Genomic DNA, 20,542 nt, shown 5'->3' with positions numbered 1-20,542 from the left:
GTGGTGTTCCTGCCTGATATTAGATTAGTCTCAGGAATCTATAAGGTAATAGAGCATGGAAACTGTGCCCTCCTCTTTCTCTCCTTTTCCATTCCCTAGTCTGGCTCCCCACTTCTCTTTACCTCATCTGCCTATAAACTTCCTCTGGTGTCCCTCCTAATTCCATTTCTCCCACAGACCTCTCGTATCAGATTCTTCCTTCTTCAGCTTTTCCTCTTAGACCTTCCAGCCTCTCATCATCCTTCCCTCCCCTACTCACCTGGCTTCATCCCCTCCCCCACTACCTTGTTCTGGCATCATGCCCCTTCCTTTCCAGTCTTGATAAATGGTTTTGGCTCAAAATGTTGATACTTTATTGCCTGCCACAGATGCTGCCGAACCTGAGTTCCTCCACATTTTGTCTGTGCTTCCATGGAAACTGCCATCAAACTAGTCCCTTATTTGGCCCATACTCCTTCAACTCACCCTCCCCATTCATGTACATATCCAAATGCCTTTATGCTATTCATCTGGTACCTACCTTAAAAGTAGCTTGTTCCATATAAACTCCACTCTCTGTGGGGATAAATTGCCCATCAGGTCCACTTTAAATCTTTTACCTCTGACCTAATCCTATGCCCAATAGATTTAGTTCTACTTCCCTGAGATAAAGACAGTGTATTCACCCGAACTATATATCTTATAATCTACCTTACAAGGAATAAAGTGCTAGCCTGCCCAGCTCATTCCGTTTGTTCTGTTAGAAATCCCTTATGAGAAGAATTCTCAGATGAAAGACCATTGCACCAGTGGTGAGGACCAAGAAGCAATGATCCCTCTAATTTCTAGTAGTCAGTGTGCGCAAAAATCTCATGTTGTGCAAATTTTTTTCCTGTGACAAATGTATGTGCACACTGAATGTACACATAGAACAATTTATGTAGGTTTACAAAATATTTGACATGAAACTGCACAGAATAACAACAAAATAACATACATATTTAAGTCACTCAGTATTTTTTGCATTTTGGCATTTACCCATTCTTTGTAAACTCCATCTAGACTAATAGAACTTCCATCCAATTGATAGCTTTTGATTCTCATTAATATATCCAAATGACCTTCATCTAAACGGTTTCTCAGCTTGTTTTTGAGTTGACTCATTAGGCTAAAATCTCGCTCACAGTCCACACTAGACGGAAGAAAAGATCCCCCAATGTCCCATCAACTGTGCAAGGTCACAAACTTGTTCATTTTGAAATACAAATGCCACCACTTGAGCAAAGTTTGAAATCAGTTTGGATTTAATTTTTTCTTGCAAGGAAAATTTGAAATCATTAAACTGTCTAACTATTACAGTATTTTCAGCTAGGAAATCATGATATTTTAGACATAAGGTATTAACATGTTCATCGCCAAATGTGAAGTCACAATCTGCAGTTGCAGAGAAATCAAAAGCTGACCATTCTTGTACCTCATCTTCAGGAAACCTTTCTGAATATGAACACAAAGACTTTCTGAACACAAAGACTATTTATAGAAGTCAACAGCAAACTTGTATCTACTGTGACGTTTTCTTCATGTTGTTGGCTAAGCAAAACTTTAACTTTTCCAGATGTTCATGAATGTGTTGAGCTGAATGTAAAGAGTTATTCATCTTAACAGCTAACAACACACTGTTGATAAGAACTTTAATCTCCTCTGGTTTGATCATTTTTGCTCTCGCTCATCTGCACTCAACCATAACATGCGTAGCACTCCTGTAACGGGTAATGACAGGTTCTGTTGCCTGAGCTTTTGTACACCATGCAAATGTGATTTACTTGCCAAATTACGCTTCAAAAAGTCAAGTTTCCAAATATCATCCCACTTCTTTCCACAAGCCAATTCTCCAGCAACTTTCGCATCACAACAATACAAACAGATAACTCCAGATTCCAAATCATACATAGTTCGTGACCTCATGAGCTTTCAGTGTAGCAGTTTCTACTGTTTTGTTAAGCCATTCAACTTTAAACAAATTTGCAGTTCTTTTGCACTTCACCCCCTTCGCTTCTTTTGAATTCGACATAGTGAATCAATAATTTTTTCAATAAAAACTTAGTAAGCTATCTACAGGATTTGAAACAGATCTTTGTAAACTTTAGGATATGAACACTGTCCGCCAAACATGGCTGCCGCCGTGATGCAGCTGTACAAACTGGAACAGGAAAGGTGAGGTGGCATAAATTAGTGACGTGCATTGTGGTATTTGAAAAACCGACTAACTAGTTAACAGAAACATTTAGCTAAAAGATTATTTATAATAGTATAATTAATTACTACATTATTTTAGGTAACTAACCTTTTGTGTGGGCATTAATTTCCTTTATGCGCTGGTTGAAAAACGTGTGCGCACGTGCACAAGTGTACAGCTTAGAGGGACCAGAGCCAAGAAGGTATGGTCAAGGGAGGTGGAAGAGTGCTTGTAGTACTGCTTTGAGTCAGTAGCTTGACAATTTTCAGGGATTAATCTTTGGATCTGAATGAATACGCCGCTACTGTCACCAACATCATGAAGACCCATGTGCACGAGTGTGTACCTTCGAGAACATACCGGACATACCTAGACCAAAAGCCATGGATGAACCAAGAGATCTGAAGTGCACTGATGGCTAGATCTGTGTCATTCAAGACCAGTAATCCACAACTATACAAGAAGTCCAGGTACAAACTACAGAAGGCTATTTGAAGAGTAGAAACAAACATTTCTGATTAAAGTTAGAGGAGGAATTGGAATTACATCAGCTCTCACAGGGTTTGTAGGTCACTACTTCATACAAGGCAAAATCTAATACGATTGGCTGTGATACTTCACTCCCAGGTGAGCTCAATGCCTTTTACGTACACTTTGAAATTGTGAATGAAACTACACTTGTGCAAATCCCTGCAGCATTTGGTGACCCTGTGATCTGTCTGAGAGGCTGATGTCAGACATCTTCGATGAGGGTGAAGCCTTCCAACACAAGGCCCTGATGGTGTACCTGGTAGGACACTGCAAATCTGTGCCAACCGACTTGTGGGAGCATTCAGGGACTTATCTGATCTCTCACTGCTTCAGTCAAAGGTTCCAACCCACTTCAAAAATGACAACCAGATACCAAAAAGAGCAGGGTGAGCTACCTCAATGAGTATCACCCAGTTGCTTTCATACCTATTGTAATGAAATGTTTTGAAAGGTTGGTCATGGCTAGAATTAACTTCTCACTAAGCAGGGACTAGGACCTGCTGCAATATGCCTCTCACCACAATAGATCTACAGAGGATGCAATCTCATTGGCTCTTCATGTGGCCTTGGATTACTTGGACAACTGTAATTACTAAGTCAGTCTGCTGTTTATTGATTACAGCTCAGCATTCAACAGCATCATACGCTCGCTATTAATCAAGGGGCTCCAAAACCAAGGCCTGTGTCCCTCCCTCTGCAACTGGATCCTTGTCTTCCTTACTGGGAGACCACACTCAGTGCAAATTGGAACTAACATAGCCTCTTTGCTGGCAATCAACACTGGTGCACCCCAAGGATGCATGCTTGGCCGCTGTTTTATTTTATGTACACCCACAACTGTAACTAGGCACAGCTCAAATGTCATCTTTAAATTTGTTGATAACACAAATATTGTTGCCTGGATCTCATATGGTGACAAGGAGGTGCACTAGTGTCACTAAGACCAAGGAATTGATTGTGGACCAGGAAGGGAACGTGGAGGGAACACACCAGTGTGAGCAGTTTCAAGTTTCAATAAAGATCTTTCCACTTATTGATTTAATTAGAAAGACACAACTATATTTCATTAGGTGTTTGAGGAGATTTGATATGTCACTAAAGACTCATGCAAATTTCTACATGTATATCATGGAAAGCATTCTAACTGGTTGCATCACTGTCTATGGAGGGGTATCGAAGGGCCATTGCAAAAAATCGGAAAAAGCTGCGGAAAGTTTCAAACTGAGCCAGCTCTAAATGGGCACAAGCCTCACAGCATCAAGAATGTCTTTGAAAGGCGATGCCTCAAAAAGCTGGCATTGTCGTAAGGACCTCTATTACCCTGGAAATGCCCTCTTCTTATTGCTACCATCAAGGAGAAGATGGAAGAGCCTGAAGATACACACTCAACAATTTAACAACCGCTTCTTCCCCACTGATACCAGAAATCTGAATGAACCCCTGTGCACTACTACTTTAATTTTATTTAATATAGTCTTCCTGTAATTTAAAGGTCTTTTATTATGTATTGCAATATAGTACTGCTACAAAACAACCTATTTCCCGACATATGCCAGTGATATTAAACTTGATTCTCAGGAGGACACAACATCTCCCCAAAGTTAATGTCACTGTCAGCACAGAACTGCAGCGGGTAGAACCACTCCCTCCAAGCTCCAAGGACCTATTATCCCTCCTAACTTCTGGTCCTGTGACTGTGGAGTTTGCACATTCTCCCTGTGATGATGTGGTGTCCTAGGGGTGTCTTGGTTGCCTTCCACATCGCTTAGATGTGCAGTCAGCTGGCCCCAATAAATTGCCCTTTGTGGTGACTGGAAGAATCAGGGAGGAATTATTTAGAATGTGGGGAGAATTAAAAGTTAATACATGTTTATTGTAAATGTGTGGTTGATGGTCAGCACAGAATTGATGGGCTGAAGGGTCGGTTCTATGCTGTATGACCCTAGAGCTGTACTCAGTGTGGTGATTTTTCACCTTTTCCTTGTTTTATAGATCTATACAGCAAGAAATTAGGTCCTTCAGCAAATGAGTCTGTGCTAACCAATACCCTTTTACGGATACTTATTCAGGTCAACCTTCACTAATCTGGCAGCATTGGGACCTGAGGAGTGCCGGATTAGTGAAAATGCCGAATTACAGAAGGATCACATTAAGCAATAGGTAACCGCCTGATCATACCTTTAAAATATCAAAGGATTCAAAGGTTCATTTAATGTCAGAGAAATGTACAATATCCATCCTGAAGTGATTTTTCTTCACAACCATCTACAAAAACAGAGGAGTGCTCCAAAGAATGAATGTTAAATGTTAGAACCCCTCAGTTCCCCCGCCCGCTTCCCTCCCTCCCGTGCATAAAGCAGCAGCGAGCAACAATCCCCCCTCCCAACCGGCAAAAAAAAGCGCACCCACTACTAGCATCAACTAAGCGATAGCAAAGACACAGACTTGCAGTTAACCCACCCAGGGATTCGGCGCTGGGCTCTTCCCTCCTCACTCACAGTTACTGAGAGAACCCTCATTAGTTTCTTTTCCTCCACTTAGTAATATGCTTAAATTCAGCAGGTGACCACGTCTGATTTGAGGTCATAGGCGGAAGAGAACAGAGCGCCGGCCGGGCGATGCCGGAGGGTAGTGTGCGACTGACGGCAGGCGGGCGAGAACACGGGCCGACCTGGCGCGTACCAGCTCCCCCACCGCTGGCAGGTGAGACAGGCGTGTGCGCCTCATGCAAATAATATAAATAAATGCAGGAAAACAAGCAGGAATCGTCTGTCTGTGCTTACAAGAGCGCGCCAACACGTGAACAGATCTAGCGCAACCAAAACAATGCGCAGCAGATTGGTACGGTTGCGTGGAAAATTTGAAATCAGTGCGGATTATCGAAGGAACCGGATAACAGGTAGTCGGATTAGAGAAGGACGACCTGTACTAGATTAATACCATTTTATTTTCCCCATGTTCACATCAATTGCATCAGATTCTACTGCCCACTACACACAGAATGCAACTCAAAGCATCCAACTAACCTATTGACTCACAAGCTGTTGAGATACGGGAAGAAAATTGAGCAACCCGGTCGGAAACTCAAGTGGTCATGGAGAATGGGCAAACTCTCTACAGACAGGATCCAAGGTCAGAATGGAACTACCATTATAACTGACCAGCCACACCATTGACCCGGCTCTGCCTCAGTTAATCATCTTCCTCCCTTTGCAATAGGTAGCAAGCTGTGCTGACAGAAGAGTTCATCCTAAAATAGCATTAACTGTAATTGATTGTGAACATTGAGTGTTGCAGTAAGCCTGTTAGCAGCGAAGAGCAGATTTTGCTCCAACAATCAGGGCACAGTTCTTAATTGACCTCTGGGAAATTGTTCTGATGGTGAATGCAAGATCTTTATTTATAATACAGGATGTAAATGCCGGGGTTTTTGTGTATGTTATAAGGGGCAGCGTGTGCATTAATGGCTGTATAAAAGCACACAAACACAGCAATACAGTTACTTAACAGGAATGGAATATCTACAAAAGGCTGTTTATAAAAATTTGTTTTTGTGTGTACAAGTACGGTTGAAAATTCTGTCAAATTCTGTCCTGTCCATTGTATTTTTTGGTGGATGGCAGGCATAAGTAACACAAGCAAGTGTAGGCCACTCAGCCCTCAAGCCTGATTTCCCAGTCAATAAGATAATGGCTAATCGAGTCTTGGCATCTGCCTTGCTTACGCTCGCTTCATAACTTGAGTCCCTTAGAGTTTAAATTTTCTTTTCCCCAACTCCCCAAGTGAAAAGCGGCCAGTGAGTGAGTGGGCTAGTGAAGGAGTGGAGCTTTGAGGCTTTGACTTGAGAGTCTTCGACGAGAAGAGGGGGAGAACGAGCTTGCCCCCCGTTAGGCTTTACAATGCCTCCTGAGACAATGATGTGCCTCTCATGTGAGATGTGGCAGTCTTGGGGGAACTCCCCTCTCCCGCAGAGTCACATCTGCCAGAAGTGCATGAGGCTGGGCGATCTGGAAGACCGTGTGAGGAATCTGGAGCAGCAGCTGGATGACCTTCGACTCATAAGGGAGAATGAGGCAGTCATAGATGAGAGTTACAGGGAGGTAGTCACACCTAGGCTGCCGGAAGCAGGTCGTTGGGTGAGAGTCAGAGGGGGGAAAGCGAAGGTGAGTAGACAGGTAGTGCAGAGCACCCCTGTAGCCATTCCCCTGAATTGTAAGAGAGGTTGAGTGAGCTAGAGCTTTTCAGTTTGGAGAGCAGGAGGATGAGAGGTGATGTGATAGGGGTGCACAAGATAAGAGTGAACATATAAATTACTTTTCCCAGGGTGGAATTGGCTAAGACAAGGAGTTATAATTTTAACGTGATTGGAAGAATGTGTAGGGAGGGGATGATGATGGTAAGTTTTTGCATAGAATCATGGCTGTGTGCAATGTGCTGTCATCAGTGGTGGTAGAGGCGGATACATTAGGGCATTTAAGAGACTTTAAGACAAGCATATGGATAAATGGATATAGGAGGGAAGGGTTAGACTTATCTTAGAGTAGATTAAGAGGTGGTATGACATCATAGGGCAAAGGGCATGCCTGGAGTTATGTTCTGCGTTTACCATCTCTCAGGACCCATGTCTCTGAGTGAGGACAGTGATGGAATCCACCATTACCTTCAATGTTCTAGCACAGCTTTTGAGGGAAAATAGCATTTAAAGAGATGTATCACAGAATGTATAATAATGTACTGGACTGTTGTTCCTGCTCTCATTTTTGCTTCAGAAAAACTGGACTGTTTACAGATGACACCTCAAGGTATTAGAAAATGATACCATTGCTGCTTTTACAAAATTCACTGGGAGAATAAGGGAGCTAACGTGAGTGGCCTCTTCCCCAGGCACTACTGAGACCGTAGTTACACTTAAATCAGCTACATTAGGCAGACCACATCATTTACAGGCCCTACAACAATTTGAAGTTGTGCTGGAAGCCTTGAAAGCATGAAACATCTCTACTGATTCCTACAAGCTTCTGGTTCACACCAATCACAGCGGGGTAGAAGTATTTGGGGTCATTTTGAGAACCTTGAAGTTGTGCAGCAGGAAGTGTGCAGAGAACCCTCTGCAAGTGGCAGGAGGATTGAACTATCTCTCAAACAACTCACCAACCTACCCTAGCTGTGGAAAAGCTTGGTTATCATATTGTCACCTCAGTGCCATCAAGACCACAGCATCCACCATCTTGAAAATGAAATTAACATAGAAATGGCAGTACAAAAGGGACATGTTCAAAGAAAAGTCAACAGTGAAAGTTTCCTCTGGAATGGTTTCAGTAATTTGAGGGAAAATTCTCAAATGATTTGACAAGAGAAAAGTAAATGAGCAAGGAAAAAAAACTAGATTCTGGCAATCTGAAATAGAAACAAAATGTTGGAAGCATTTAGCAGATTTTACAGAAGAGGCAGAAAGAGAAATGGTTAATATTTCAGGTCTTAAGATACTTTGTATGAACTGGGAAAGAGAAAAATAAAGTTAGCCTTCACTTATAGAGATGGTGGCATAAGGATAGGTGGAACATGGGAAATTCAGCTGAGATCATCGGGGTCTCTCTTCCTGCCATTACGGACATTTACACTACACACTGCATCCACAAAGCAAACAGCATTATGAAGGACCCCACGCAACCCTCATTCTCTCCCTCCAAACTCTTCTCCCTCCTGCTGTCTGGGAAAAGGCACTGAAGCATTCGGGCTCTCACAACCAGACTATGTAACAGTTTCTTCCCCCAAGCGATCAGACTCCTCAATACCCAGAGCCTGGACTGATACCAACCTACTGCCCTCTACTGTGCCTATTGTCTTGTTTATTATTTATTGTAATGCCTGCACTATTTTGTGCACTTTATGCAGTCCTGGATAGGTAGTCTAGTGTTTTTTTTTTAATGTAGTTCAGTCTAGTTTTTGTACTCTTTCATGTAACACCGTGGTCCTGAAAAAGTTGTCTCATTTTTACTGTGTACAGTACCAGCAGTTATGGTCACAATGACAATAAAAAGTGACTTGACTTGACTTGATGTCTGATAGGATGAGACCAAATGGATTAATTTGGCAGCTAGAAGTACACAATACTTCTTTGTGTTGTGCTTTGCTCTGAGAGATGCCTGGCAGGTGAAGCTATGAAATGGAAAGAAGAAAAAATTAGCCAAAATCACAGAATAACATACAGATGGAGCAAGTTACTCAAAGTTAGTCATATCGGTATCAAGTGCAAAAGGTTACAACATGTCCAGATGGAAGATATGCTGCCGTTCCTGAATGTTGAATTGGGTTTCTTCTACCTCTGTGGTCATCATTGGGATTTTTATTAGAAACTGGAGCCCTTCTCCCACCCTACACAAGGCCAGTGGTACAAACTGGCTTTATTACAATTAAATTCTATCTTGAATACGTCAGATTGGGTTTCTGTACTTTTAAAGTTTTCTGTTTCATTGCGTGTAACTCAGCCTTCCTTAACTCTATTCTTTGATTTGTTACCACATTGGATTCACCATATTGTGTATCTGCTTAAATAAATATTAATGTAGCATTAAGCTGTTAACTTAAAATCTGGATCACTATTTAGGACAGGCCACATTAGATTTTGTAATAATCTTAGTTTTCTGCCATTATATATCTTAAAACTATGCTAAGGTTGCACAGAAAATTTGCTGTTATTTTGCCTTTAAGATAAATTGGATAAGGTTATTGAACTGCTGCCTAACAGCTCTGTTACCCAGGTTCAATCCTGGCCTCGGGTGCTTTCTGTGTGGAGTTGCATATTTTCCCTGTTATCACACGAGTTTCCTGCAGGCATTGTGATTGCCTTCCATTTCCCAAAGACACAGAGTTTCAACCCTCAACACCAACAATTTCTTTTCTGCCATAGATGCTGCTTGCTCGACTGATTTTCTCCAGCAGCTTATTTGTTACTGCACATTCATGCCCACTGTTGCTTTAAGCCCTGTGATTTCAGTAATATCATGCATCTTCTGCACAGAGAAGAAATAATTTGTACAGAATCAAGATTCCATGAAATCAGACAGGGATGGAATTGTAAACTTTGCAATTAACATAGAAACATAGAAAATCTACAGCACAATACAGGCCCTTCGGCCCACAAAGATGTGCCCAACATGACCCTATCTTAGAAATTACTGGACTTCCCCATAGCCCTCTATATTTCTAAGCTCCGTGTACCTATCCAAAAGTCTCTTAAAAGATCCTATCGTATCCGCCTCCACCACCATTGCTGACACCCCATTCCACGCACTCACCACTCTGAGTAAAAAACTTAACCCTCAACATCTCCTCTGTACGTACTCCCCAGCACGGTAAACCTGTGACCTCTTGTGGCAATCATTTCAGCCCTGGGAAAAAGCCTTTGACTATCCACACAGTCAATGCCTCTCATCATCTTATACACCTCTATCAGGTCACCTCTCATCCTCTGTCGCTCCAAGGAGAAAAGGCCGAGTTCACTCAACCTGTTTTCATAAGGCATGCTCCCCAATCCAGGCAACATCCTTGTAAATCTCCTCTGTACCTTTTCTATGGCTTGCACATCCTTCCTGTGGAGAGGCAACCAGAACTGAGCACAGTACTCCAAGTGGGGTCTGACCAGGGTCCTATATAGCTGCAACACTACCTCTCGGCTCTTAAATTCAATTCCATGATTAATGAAGGTCAATGCACCATTTGCCTTCTTAACCACAGCGACAACCTGCGCATCTGCTTTGAGCGTCCTATAGACTCGGACCCCAAGATCTCTCTGATCCTCCACACTGCCAAGAGTCTTACCATTAATTCTATATTCTGCCATCATATTTGACCTACCAAAATGAACCACTTCACACTTATCTGGGTTGAACTCCATCTGCCACTTCTCAGCCCAGTTTTGCATCCTATCAACGTCCCGCTGTAACCTCTGACAGCCCTCCACACTATCCACAACACCTCCAACCTTTGTGTCATCAGCAAACTTACTAACCCATCCCTCCACTTCCTCATCTATGTCATTTATAAAAATCATGAAGAGTAAGGGTCCCAGAACAGATCCCTGAGGCACACCACTGGTCACCGACCTCCATGCAGAATATGACCCATCTACAACCACTTTTTGCCTTCTGTGGGCAACCCAGTTCTGGATCCACAAAGCAAGGTCCCCTTGGATCATATGCCTCCTCACTTTCTCAATAAACCTTGCATGGGGTACCTTATCAAATGCCTTGCTGAAATCCATATACACTACATCTACTACTCTTCCTTCATCAATGTGTTTAGTCACATCCTCAAAAAATTCAATCAGGCTCGAAAGGCACGACCTGCCCTTCACAAAGCCATGCTGACTATTCCTAATCATAGTACACTTCTCCAAATGTTCATAAATCCTGCTTCTCAGAGTCTTCTCCATCAACTTACCAATCACAGAGGTAAAACTCACTGGTCTATAATTTCCTGGGCTATCTCTACTCCCTTTCTTGAATAAAGGAACAACATCCGCAACCCTCCAATCCTCCAGAACCTCTCCCATCCCCAATGATGATTCAAAGATCATCGTCAGAAGCTCAGTGATCTCTTCCCTCACCTCCCACAGTAGCCTGGGGTACACCTCATCTGGTCCCGGCAACTTATCCAACTTGATGCTTCCCAAAAGCCCCAGCACATCCTCTTTCTTAATATTTACATGCTCAAGCTTTTCAGTCTGCTGCAAATCTGTACTACAATCACTAAGATCCTTTTCCATAGTGAATACTGAAGAAAAGTATTCATTAAGTACCCCTGCTATTTCCTCCGGTTCCATACACACTTTCCCACTGTCACACTTAATAGTTCCTATTCTTTCACGTCTTATCCTCTTGCTCTTCACATACTTGTAGAATGCCTTGTGGTTTTCCTTAATCCTGCCCGCATAGTATCAATGTGTTGCGTCTGGCTTGTAGTACTGTTCATGACTTTGAAGCACAAATTGTCTTTAAGCCTCACAGATTCTCAGTTACATCATCTTTGTGCAGCGGCTTAACTGTCTAATCCCTTTTAATGGCTTTGAGTCCCTTTCTCCTCCAAACAATCCATGAGGAAAACCTTTTAGAGCAAAGTGCAGTAAACCAGCACTACTATTTAATTTGATTCTTAAAGCGCTGATTGAAATTCATGATTAACGTGAAAGGAAAACTTGATTTTATCATTCTAACACTGCTTTTAAGAGCATTCACTTCTTCTTTCTACCCCTGAACCTCCTGCCAACAGTTCATTATTTGGTGTGCTCATCTTCTACTGTTTAATATAGATCTGGCAAGGCTGAAAACGGATAAAAGCTACTTCTATTTTTCTTTCTGACATTGAAGGTGGCTATTTCAGCCCATTGTGTCCGTGTTAGCCAACAGGGTAATGTTATTCCCCAGATGTTTTCCCTATAACCTATTCTCCCCATGTTCTACCTCACCTCACCTCAACTCTAGGCCAATTTACCTCCCAACTCTTCAGAATTAGATTCAGGTTGAATATCACTGGTATATATCATGAAATGTGTTGTTTTGTAGCAGCAGTACATTGCGATATACACTAATAAAAAGCTATAAACTACAATAAGAAATACGTAAAAAAGTAAATGATTAGTGTAAAAAGAGCAAAAAAAAGAAATAGTGAAGTAGTGTAGATTGTTGCTTTGTCTATTCAGAAATCTTTGGTGGAGGGGAAGAAACTGTACCTAAAACATTAAGTAAGTGCCTTCGGGCTCCTATACCACCTACTTGGTGGTAGTAATGAGAAGAGAGCATGTCCTGGGTGATGGAGGGCCTTCTGAAGATGCCCTCTCAGGAGGCTGGTGCCCATGATAGAGTTGGCTGAGTTTTCAACTTTTTTCCAATCCTGTACAGTGGCCCTTCCATATCAAACAGTGATGCAAACAGTTAGAATGCTCTCCGTGGTACATCTGTAGAAATGTATGAAAATTTGGTGATGTCTCCCCAAACTGCTAATGAAATATAGCCACTGCTGTGGATTCTTTGTAATTTGCATCAATATCTTGGGCCCAAGATGGATCTTCAGAGATGCTGACACCCAGGAACTTGAAACTGCTCATCTTTTTCACTGCTGTGTGGTGTGAGATTTCCTGGCGGTGGCTGATGGAGTAGCAGCAATCTCCCGTTGCTCCAACTCTAAATATTTTACTATTTCCAACCTGTCTTGAAACTTCCTTTTTAAGTGTGATATTTTTTCATTATGGCTACATTAAGGGGTGTCAGAGGTACTAAAAAGGATGATCCCCCTGCTTCTTTGGATTCTGTTATGGATTTGCTGACAAAGTCATACACGAGAAGCCTCTGAGAAGTTTCAACAATTCAGCTCTGAATTTAAACAAATAGACGGTAAATTGGATTCTATTCAGCAAACTCTTCATGAACACGATAAATGTATAAAAAATAATGAAGCAATGGTGTCGTCTCTGGAACGGAAGTGGATGAACTGCAAAAGCTTTGTGAAAAGCAATCGAAGTCCAACGAAAAGTAAAGACAGAAGATTATCAACGTAGAAAATTGAAGTAAAAGGAACAACCTACGGGTTCTGGGTCTCGAAGAATTAATCAAAGGTAATTATCCTATGGAATTCATTGCAAACTTTCTGCAAGAATTATTTCCGGAAATTTTGGCGTCTTTGCCTACGATTGATCGAGTTCACAGGTCACCCATGTTGAGACCTCTTAACAGAGATAGACCAAGATCAGTAATAATTTGTTTTCATGAATTTAAAACAAAGGAACTGATAATACACGAATCTCATCAAAGAGGCATGATTGATTATCATGGTGGCAAGATTAGAATTGTTGAAGATTACTCACCTGAGGTTACGCAGGAACATGCTAAGTTCAAAGAAGATATGTCCGAGTATTTTAACAAGGGTTTTAAACCCTCCCTTCGCTATCCAGCTCGTTTCAGAATCACATTTAAAGATGGTTCTTTCAAATGGTTTCGTTCGACTGCTGAAGCACAAAGGTTTTTAAAATCTGAAGGCTAGTTGTTTAGTCTATCCTTACATGAAGACACAAGATTAAATGAGAAACTTTTAATTCGCAAATCCCGTCGAAGGGGCTTCATTCGTTATAGGGTGGAATATCAAGATTCTCGAAGACCATTCACGAGGTTATGCAGGAGTGTGCTAAGTTTAAACAAGCTTTGTTGGAATTTTTAACATGGGTTTTAACCCATCCCTTGGCTACCCAGTTTGACTGAGAATCTCAGAATCGAATGGTTTTATTTGAATACTGAAGCATAAAAAATTTTTAAAATCTGAAAGCTAACTGCTTAGCCTGTTCCTTCCTGAAGATATAAGATTAACTGTTTAATGTCTTTCTGTATGAGTAATGGTATCTTTTACCTTTTGTAAACCTTCGTAACTAATTTCCTTTTGTATATTTTTAATACTGTAGTTTTGATATACAAGAATTGACTTTCTTGTTTGGATATTGTTTAGGCTAGGTTGGAATATAAACAACCTTGAAACTAATTGGAGCGATCACCAGGATTTTTGGGGGAGGGGGTTGTCCGTAGTTGTAGATGCCGGCTTTCTGTTGGTCGGTTTTCTTTCTTTGGAAAGTGGATAAGGGGATGGGTTTTTTTTAGCCAACTTGTTACCTGGTTACCATTTCTCAAAGTTTATGGATTGGTTTTAACTAAAATTTTAACCCTTACTTTAAATAATACTAAAAATGGACCAAACTATTAATTTACTCCGTTTTAACGTGAAAGGGTTAAATCAGCCTGACAAACGTAATAAGATTTTTGCTTATATTAGGAAATTTAAGGTCCCTATTATTTTTTTTACAAAAAACTCACATATGTAAATGTGATAATCTATGTTTTTTCAGCCGTTGGAACAGTCTTTGTTTTCATTCGTCTTTTCAGGCCAAATCTAGAGGAGTTTTGATTCTTATAGATAATACACTTTCCTTTGTCCAACATAAAGTAGTGTCTGATACTAATGGACATTTTGTTATCGTTTCAGGAAAACTAGATAATAAATTAATAGTATTTGCCAATATGTATGCCCCAAATGTAGATGATCTGAGTCTTTATTTTACCAGATCTGAGTCTTTATTCTTTGATGATGGGAGGAGATTTTAACTGCAAGCTGGACTCAATTTTAGACCAATCATCTTCTAAACCAGCTTCTCTTAATAAATCAGCTTTGTTTATTCAAACTTTTTTATTGAAATGCGGTATTGTTGATGTTTGGCGTTTCTTACATCCTTTAGATGGGGGCACTAGTTTTTTTTCCCCATGTTCATCATACATATTCCAGGATTGATTATTTTTTATTCTTGAAAATCAAATGATTTCATCATTTCGTTCCTGTGAATATAAAGAGATTGCTGTTTCAGATCATGCTCCTGTATTTCTATATATAAATCTCCCTGGTCTTCCTCAAGCAAACAGAATTTGGCATTTTAGTACAACTTTGTTATCTGATAAGGAGTTTAAAAAATTTCTAGAGAGGCATATTATTTTGTTTTTTTGAAGAGAATAAAAAGGAAGAGACTTCTAATCTTATTGTATGGGATACTTTCTAGACCTATATTAGAAGACAAATTATTTCTTATACTGAAAGTGTTAAGAATGAAGCTAATAAAGAAAGAATTAAATTAGCCAATCAATTGAAACAATTAGATCAAAAATATGCTATAGTTCCAGATCCTGTTTTATATAAAAGACGTGTTGAAGTTAAAACTAAATATGATCTTCTGTTAACATATCCAATTGAAACTCAACTTCTTAAAAAATAAAACTCAAGTTTACATTCATGGAGATAAATCAGGCAAAGTATTGGCCAGCCAGTTAAAAACTTCTGTAGTTAAACGACAAATTAAAGAAATTTGTAAAACTAATGGTGATAGGACAACTCAGAAATAAATAATACCTTTAGAGAATTTTACTCTAAACTTTATAGTTCTGATTCCTCTAAAGATAATACTGTAATGAATAATTTTCTAGATCAATTAAATATCCCTGCATTTTCTGCAGATAATTGTAAACAGATGGATCAACCCATTTCTTATGAGGAAATTGCCGAGGCTATACGTTCATTACACTCGGGGAAGGCTCCAGGTCCAGATGGATTTTCTGGATAATTTTATAAGGCTTTTTCGTCATTAATTATACCGCAGTTACACTTAGTCTTTTTGGATTCTTTCAAATTGGGTAGCTTGCTTCAATCTTTCTATGAAGCCTGTATTTCCCTTATCCTAAAGAAGAACAAGGACCCAATTGAATGCTCTTCATACAGGCCAATTTCATTACTCAATGCTGATACTAATATCCTTTTTAAAGTTCTGGCTTGTAGGATTGAAGATATTCTACCTTCTATTATTTCTGATGATCAGACTGGATTTATTAAAAACTGACATTCCCATTTTAATATATGCCATGTATTAAATGTTATTTACTCTCCCTCCCAGGAGATATCAGAAACTGTGCTATCCTTAGATGCTGAGAAGGCCTTCCATCGGGTTGAATGGTATTATTTATTTAAAACCTTAGAAAATTTTATTTTTGGACCAGATTTTATTCAATGGATTAAATTACTTTATCTATCTCCTTCTGCTCGGGTTGGTACTAATTTTCAAAATTCCAAACCATTTAGGCTTCATCACAGAACTAGACAAGGCTGTCCGTTGAGCCCTTTGCTCTTTGATCTAGCTTTAGAACCACTTGCCATTGCTTTTCGATAATCTAATGATATCTGTGGTATTTTAAGGAGAGGCATTACTCACAAAATTTCAATTTACGCTGATGATATATTGCTGTTTATCTCTAATGTTGAGACCTCGTTACCTTGCATATTTTCTTTACTCTCCCATTTTAGCCAGTTTTCAGGATATAAATTGAACCTACATAGGAGTGAATTATTTCCTTTAAATAATTTGGTATCAATTAATACTAATCTCCCTTTTAAAGTTCTAAGGAATCAATTTACTTATTTGGGGGTAACAGTCACTAAGAATTACAAAGACCTGTTTAAAGAAATCTTCCTTACTCTATTGAATCATGTAAAAAGGATACAATTAAATTGGTTATCTCTTTCAATATCATTGATTGGATGAATTAATTCTGTTAAAATTAATATTCTATTTAAATTTATATATCTTTTTCAGGCTTGACCTGTTTTTATTCCTAAATCCTTTTTCGACTCTCTTGATGCTATTTTATCCTCTTATATATGGAAAAATAAACATCTTCGTTTAAGTAAAGTTCATCTTCAAAAATCTAAAAAGTCTGGAGGTTTAATCTTACCTAATTTTAGGTTTCATTACTGGGCAATTAATATATGATATCTTACGTTTTGGCTATATTATATTAATTGTGTAGACCATATATGTCAAACTCAAGGCCCGCAGGCCAAATCCGGCCCGCGGTGGAATTATCTTTGGCCCGCGAGATAATATCTAATTACTATTAAAGCTGGCCCCAGTAATCGAAGCGCCTATGGCGTATGATATGGCTAATGCTGAGTTTATTCAGGTACCAGGTTTTCAGGGTTTTTAGTGTTTATTCGGCAGTCTTCTTCATAAGAAACGGAATTTGTAAAGTGAAACACTTTGTAGTTATAGCAGAGACTGAGACACATGAGAGCAGGCTGAAAAAACGGAGGCAACGAAAGCTGCGTTCGCACGCGTCCGACTGATCCGGCCCGCATGAAGCTGCATTTTGCTCAATCCGGCCCGTGACCTAAAATGAGTTTGACACCCCTGGTGTAGACTGTCCGGTATGGGTTTCTTTAGAAGACAACTCTCAGTAATAAATTTTCTACTATTTCTTTCCTTGGATCCTCACTTCCTTTATCTGTAAGTAAACTAACTGATAATTTAATAGTTAAACATACTGAGGATCTGGAGACAATTTAGAAAACACTTTGGTTTATTGAGATTTTCCTTTTCAAGTCCCATTTATTCTAATTTTTTTTTTAAATCCTCCATGACTGGTTTAGTTTTTAAAGATTGGGACAAGTTGGGTATTAAATGTTTTTGGGATCTGTTTGTTGGAGGAAACTTTTTTTCATTTGAGCAATTGTCAGCTAAATATAGCTTACCCAAAACTCACTTTTTAAGATATTTACAAATCAGAGACTTTCTAAGATCTCAATTATGTACATTTCCTACAAGTTCAGATAAGAGCTTACTAGATGTAATTTTTAGTTTGACACCTTTTCATTAATATCATAAATCTAATATTTATGGTATGTTACTGGAGACAAGGAAAGTTCCTTTAGACAAAATTAAGAATCTCTGGGAACAAGATTTACAGATATCAATATCTGAGGAAACTTGGAATGAAATTTTTAAACTGATGAATACTTCATCACTATGTGCTCATCATTCCCTCATACAATTTAAGGTGGTACATAGAGCTCATATGACTAAGGATAAGCTATCTTGTTTTTATTCGGATGTATCTCCCTACTGTGGTAGATGTAAAAATGGAGAAGCTTCATTAATTCATATGTTTTGGACTTGACTGAATCTTGAAAAATATTGGAAGGAAGTTTTTCAAACTTTTTCCTTACTTTTTAAAGTCAATTTTAAGCCTAACCCTCTGATGGCCCTATTCAGTATTGTTTCAAGACAAGCTGAAGGCATCTGATTTACATATTTTGGCCTTTAGCTCTCTTATAGCTAGGAGGATGCTTTTGTTTAAATGGAAAGATGTTTTCCTTCCTACTCATGCTCAATGGTTATGCAATGTTATGTCATGTTTAGATTTAGAAAAGATATGTTGTTCAATTTCTGAATCTCATCAAGATTTTCAAACATCGTGGGGACCTTTTCTGAATTATTTTTAAAACTGTCAATTCATTGTTTAAACTCAGACTTTGGCTATTAATAATTTTTATTATATGAGAAGGTATTTTACCTTCTTTTCTCCTTATTGAACAGCTTTGGTCTTGGTAGGGGTTAGATTCTTTTTTTAAAATAAATTAGTATAGTTCAATATAACTATTAATTAACTTATATGAATACGGGGTAATGAGATTGTTATTATGAATAGATTTAATGTAATTGGTAGTTTTTTAAAATCTTTTTTGACCTTTTATATCCACTTTCTTGTACTCTGTATTCTTCTATAAAGAAACTAATAAAAATATTGGAAAGAAAATGTGTGCAAGCATGCAGAACAAATGCATTACTGGATAACATGAAAAATGATACAATTTCCAGAAAGGACAGAGTGGACAAGGATAAACAGGGCTGGAGTGGGATAAGGAGTCATTAACAGAAAAATCAAGGATGGATCATAGTGCAGGCCCTTTGCCGCACTAACTCTAACCTTTCACCAACTCTAAGATCATCAACCCTTCCTTCCATTTTTCTGTCATCAACGCGCCCTGCTAAAAGATTTAAACGTTGGTAATGTGTCAGCTTCTATCACTACCCCTGATAAGGCATTCCATGCACCCACCACTGTGTAAAATATTTGCGTGTCACATACCTTCTATTCTTGTCTCCAATCACCTTAAAATTATGGCTCCTCATATGGATTCCCTAAACAACCTCTATTTCCATTGTCTCATATCCTTCACTAAATTTGTTCCCAATATATGCACTCAAGTTCCTTTGTAATAGCATCATAAATTCCCCCATCCCAAATAAATATTTTCCCATACTGTCTGCTCCTATCCCTATCCAAGGATATGGAGTTGTGGCCATTGTATCTGAAATGGTCATCCACTGAGAAATCTGACACCTGACTGTGGTCCATGGCCTAGCATCAGATCCAGTATGGCCTCTCCTCTAGTCAGTCTGTCTACATATTGTGTCAGAAATCTTTCCAAGACATACTTAAATTCCATCCCATCTAAATTGTTGCATTAAGATGCCAGACAATATTAGGGAAGTTAAAGTCAACCATGCCAACAACTCCGTTATTTTTGCACCTTTTCAAAATCTGCCTCCTGATTTGTTCTTCCTCATCTCTGTTACAAAAGGGTTGGGGGATGAGGGGTAGAAGCACCCTTCCAGTTACTGATGTCCAACCATGCTGACACAGTAGAAAATACTCCATGAAATCTTCCCTTCCTGCAGCAGCAGTGCCTATAAAGAGTATTCACCTCCCTTGGAAGTTTTCATATTTCATTGTTTTATACTATTGAATCAGTGAATTTAAGTTGACTTTTTTGACACTGATCCACAGAAAATACTCTTTTGTATCAAAGTGAAAACAAATTTCTATAAATTGGTCCAAATTTATTACAATTTTTAAACACAAAACAATTGATTACATAATTACTTACCCTCTTCAAGTGAGTATTTAGTAGATGCACCTATGGCAGCAATTACAGCCTTGAGTCTGTGTGTACAGATCTCTATTAGCTTTGCACACCTGGACACTGCAATTTTTCCCCATTCTTCTTTACAAAACTGCTCAAGCTCTGTCAGATTACATGGGGATTGTGAGTGACCAAACCTTTTCAAGTCCTACCATAAATTCTCAATTGGATTGAGATCGGAACTCTGACTTGGCCACTACAGGACATTAATTTTGTTGTTGTTAAGCCATTCCTGCGTAGCTTTGGCTTTACGCTTCAGGCTATTGTTTTATAATAGACAATAGGTGCAGAAGTAGACCATTCAGCCCTTCGAGCCTGCACCGCCATTCTGAGATCATGGCTGATCATCTACTATCAATACCCGGTTCCTGCCTTGTCCCCATATCCCTCGATTCCCCTATCCATAAGATACCTATCTAGCTCCTTCTTGAAAGCAAATCTTGAAAGCTCCTTCTT

The sequence above is a fragment of the Hemitrygon akajei genome, chromosome 2 (assembly GCF_048418815.1).
Source record: "Hemitrygon akajei chromosome 2, sHemAka1.3, whole genome shotgun sequence".
NCBI classification, from domain to species: Eukaryota; Metazoa; Chordata; class Chondrichthyes; order Myliobatiformes; family Dasyatidae; genus Hemitrygon; species Hemitrygon akajei.
This window is presented reverse-complemented; position numbering follows the sequence as displayed.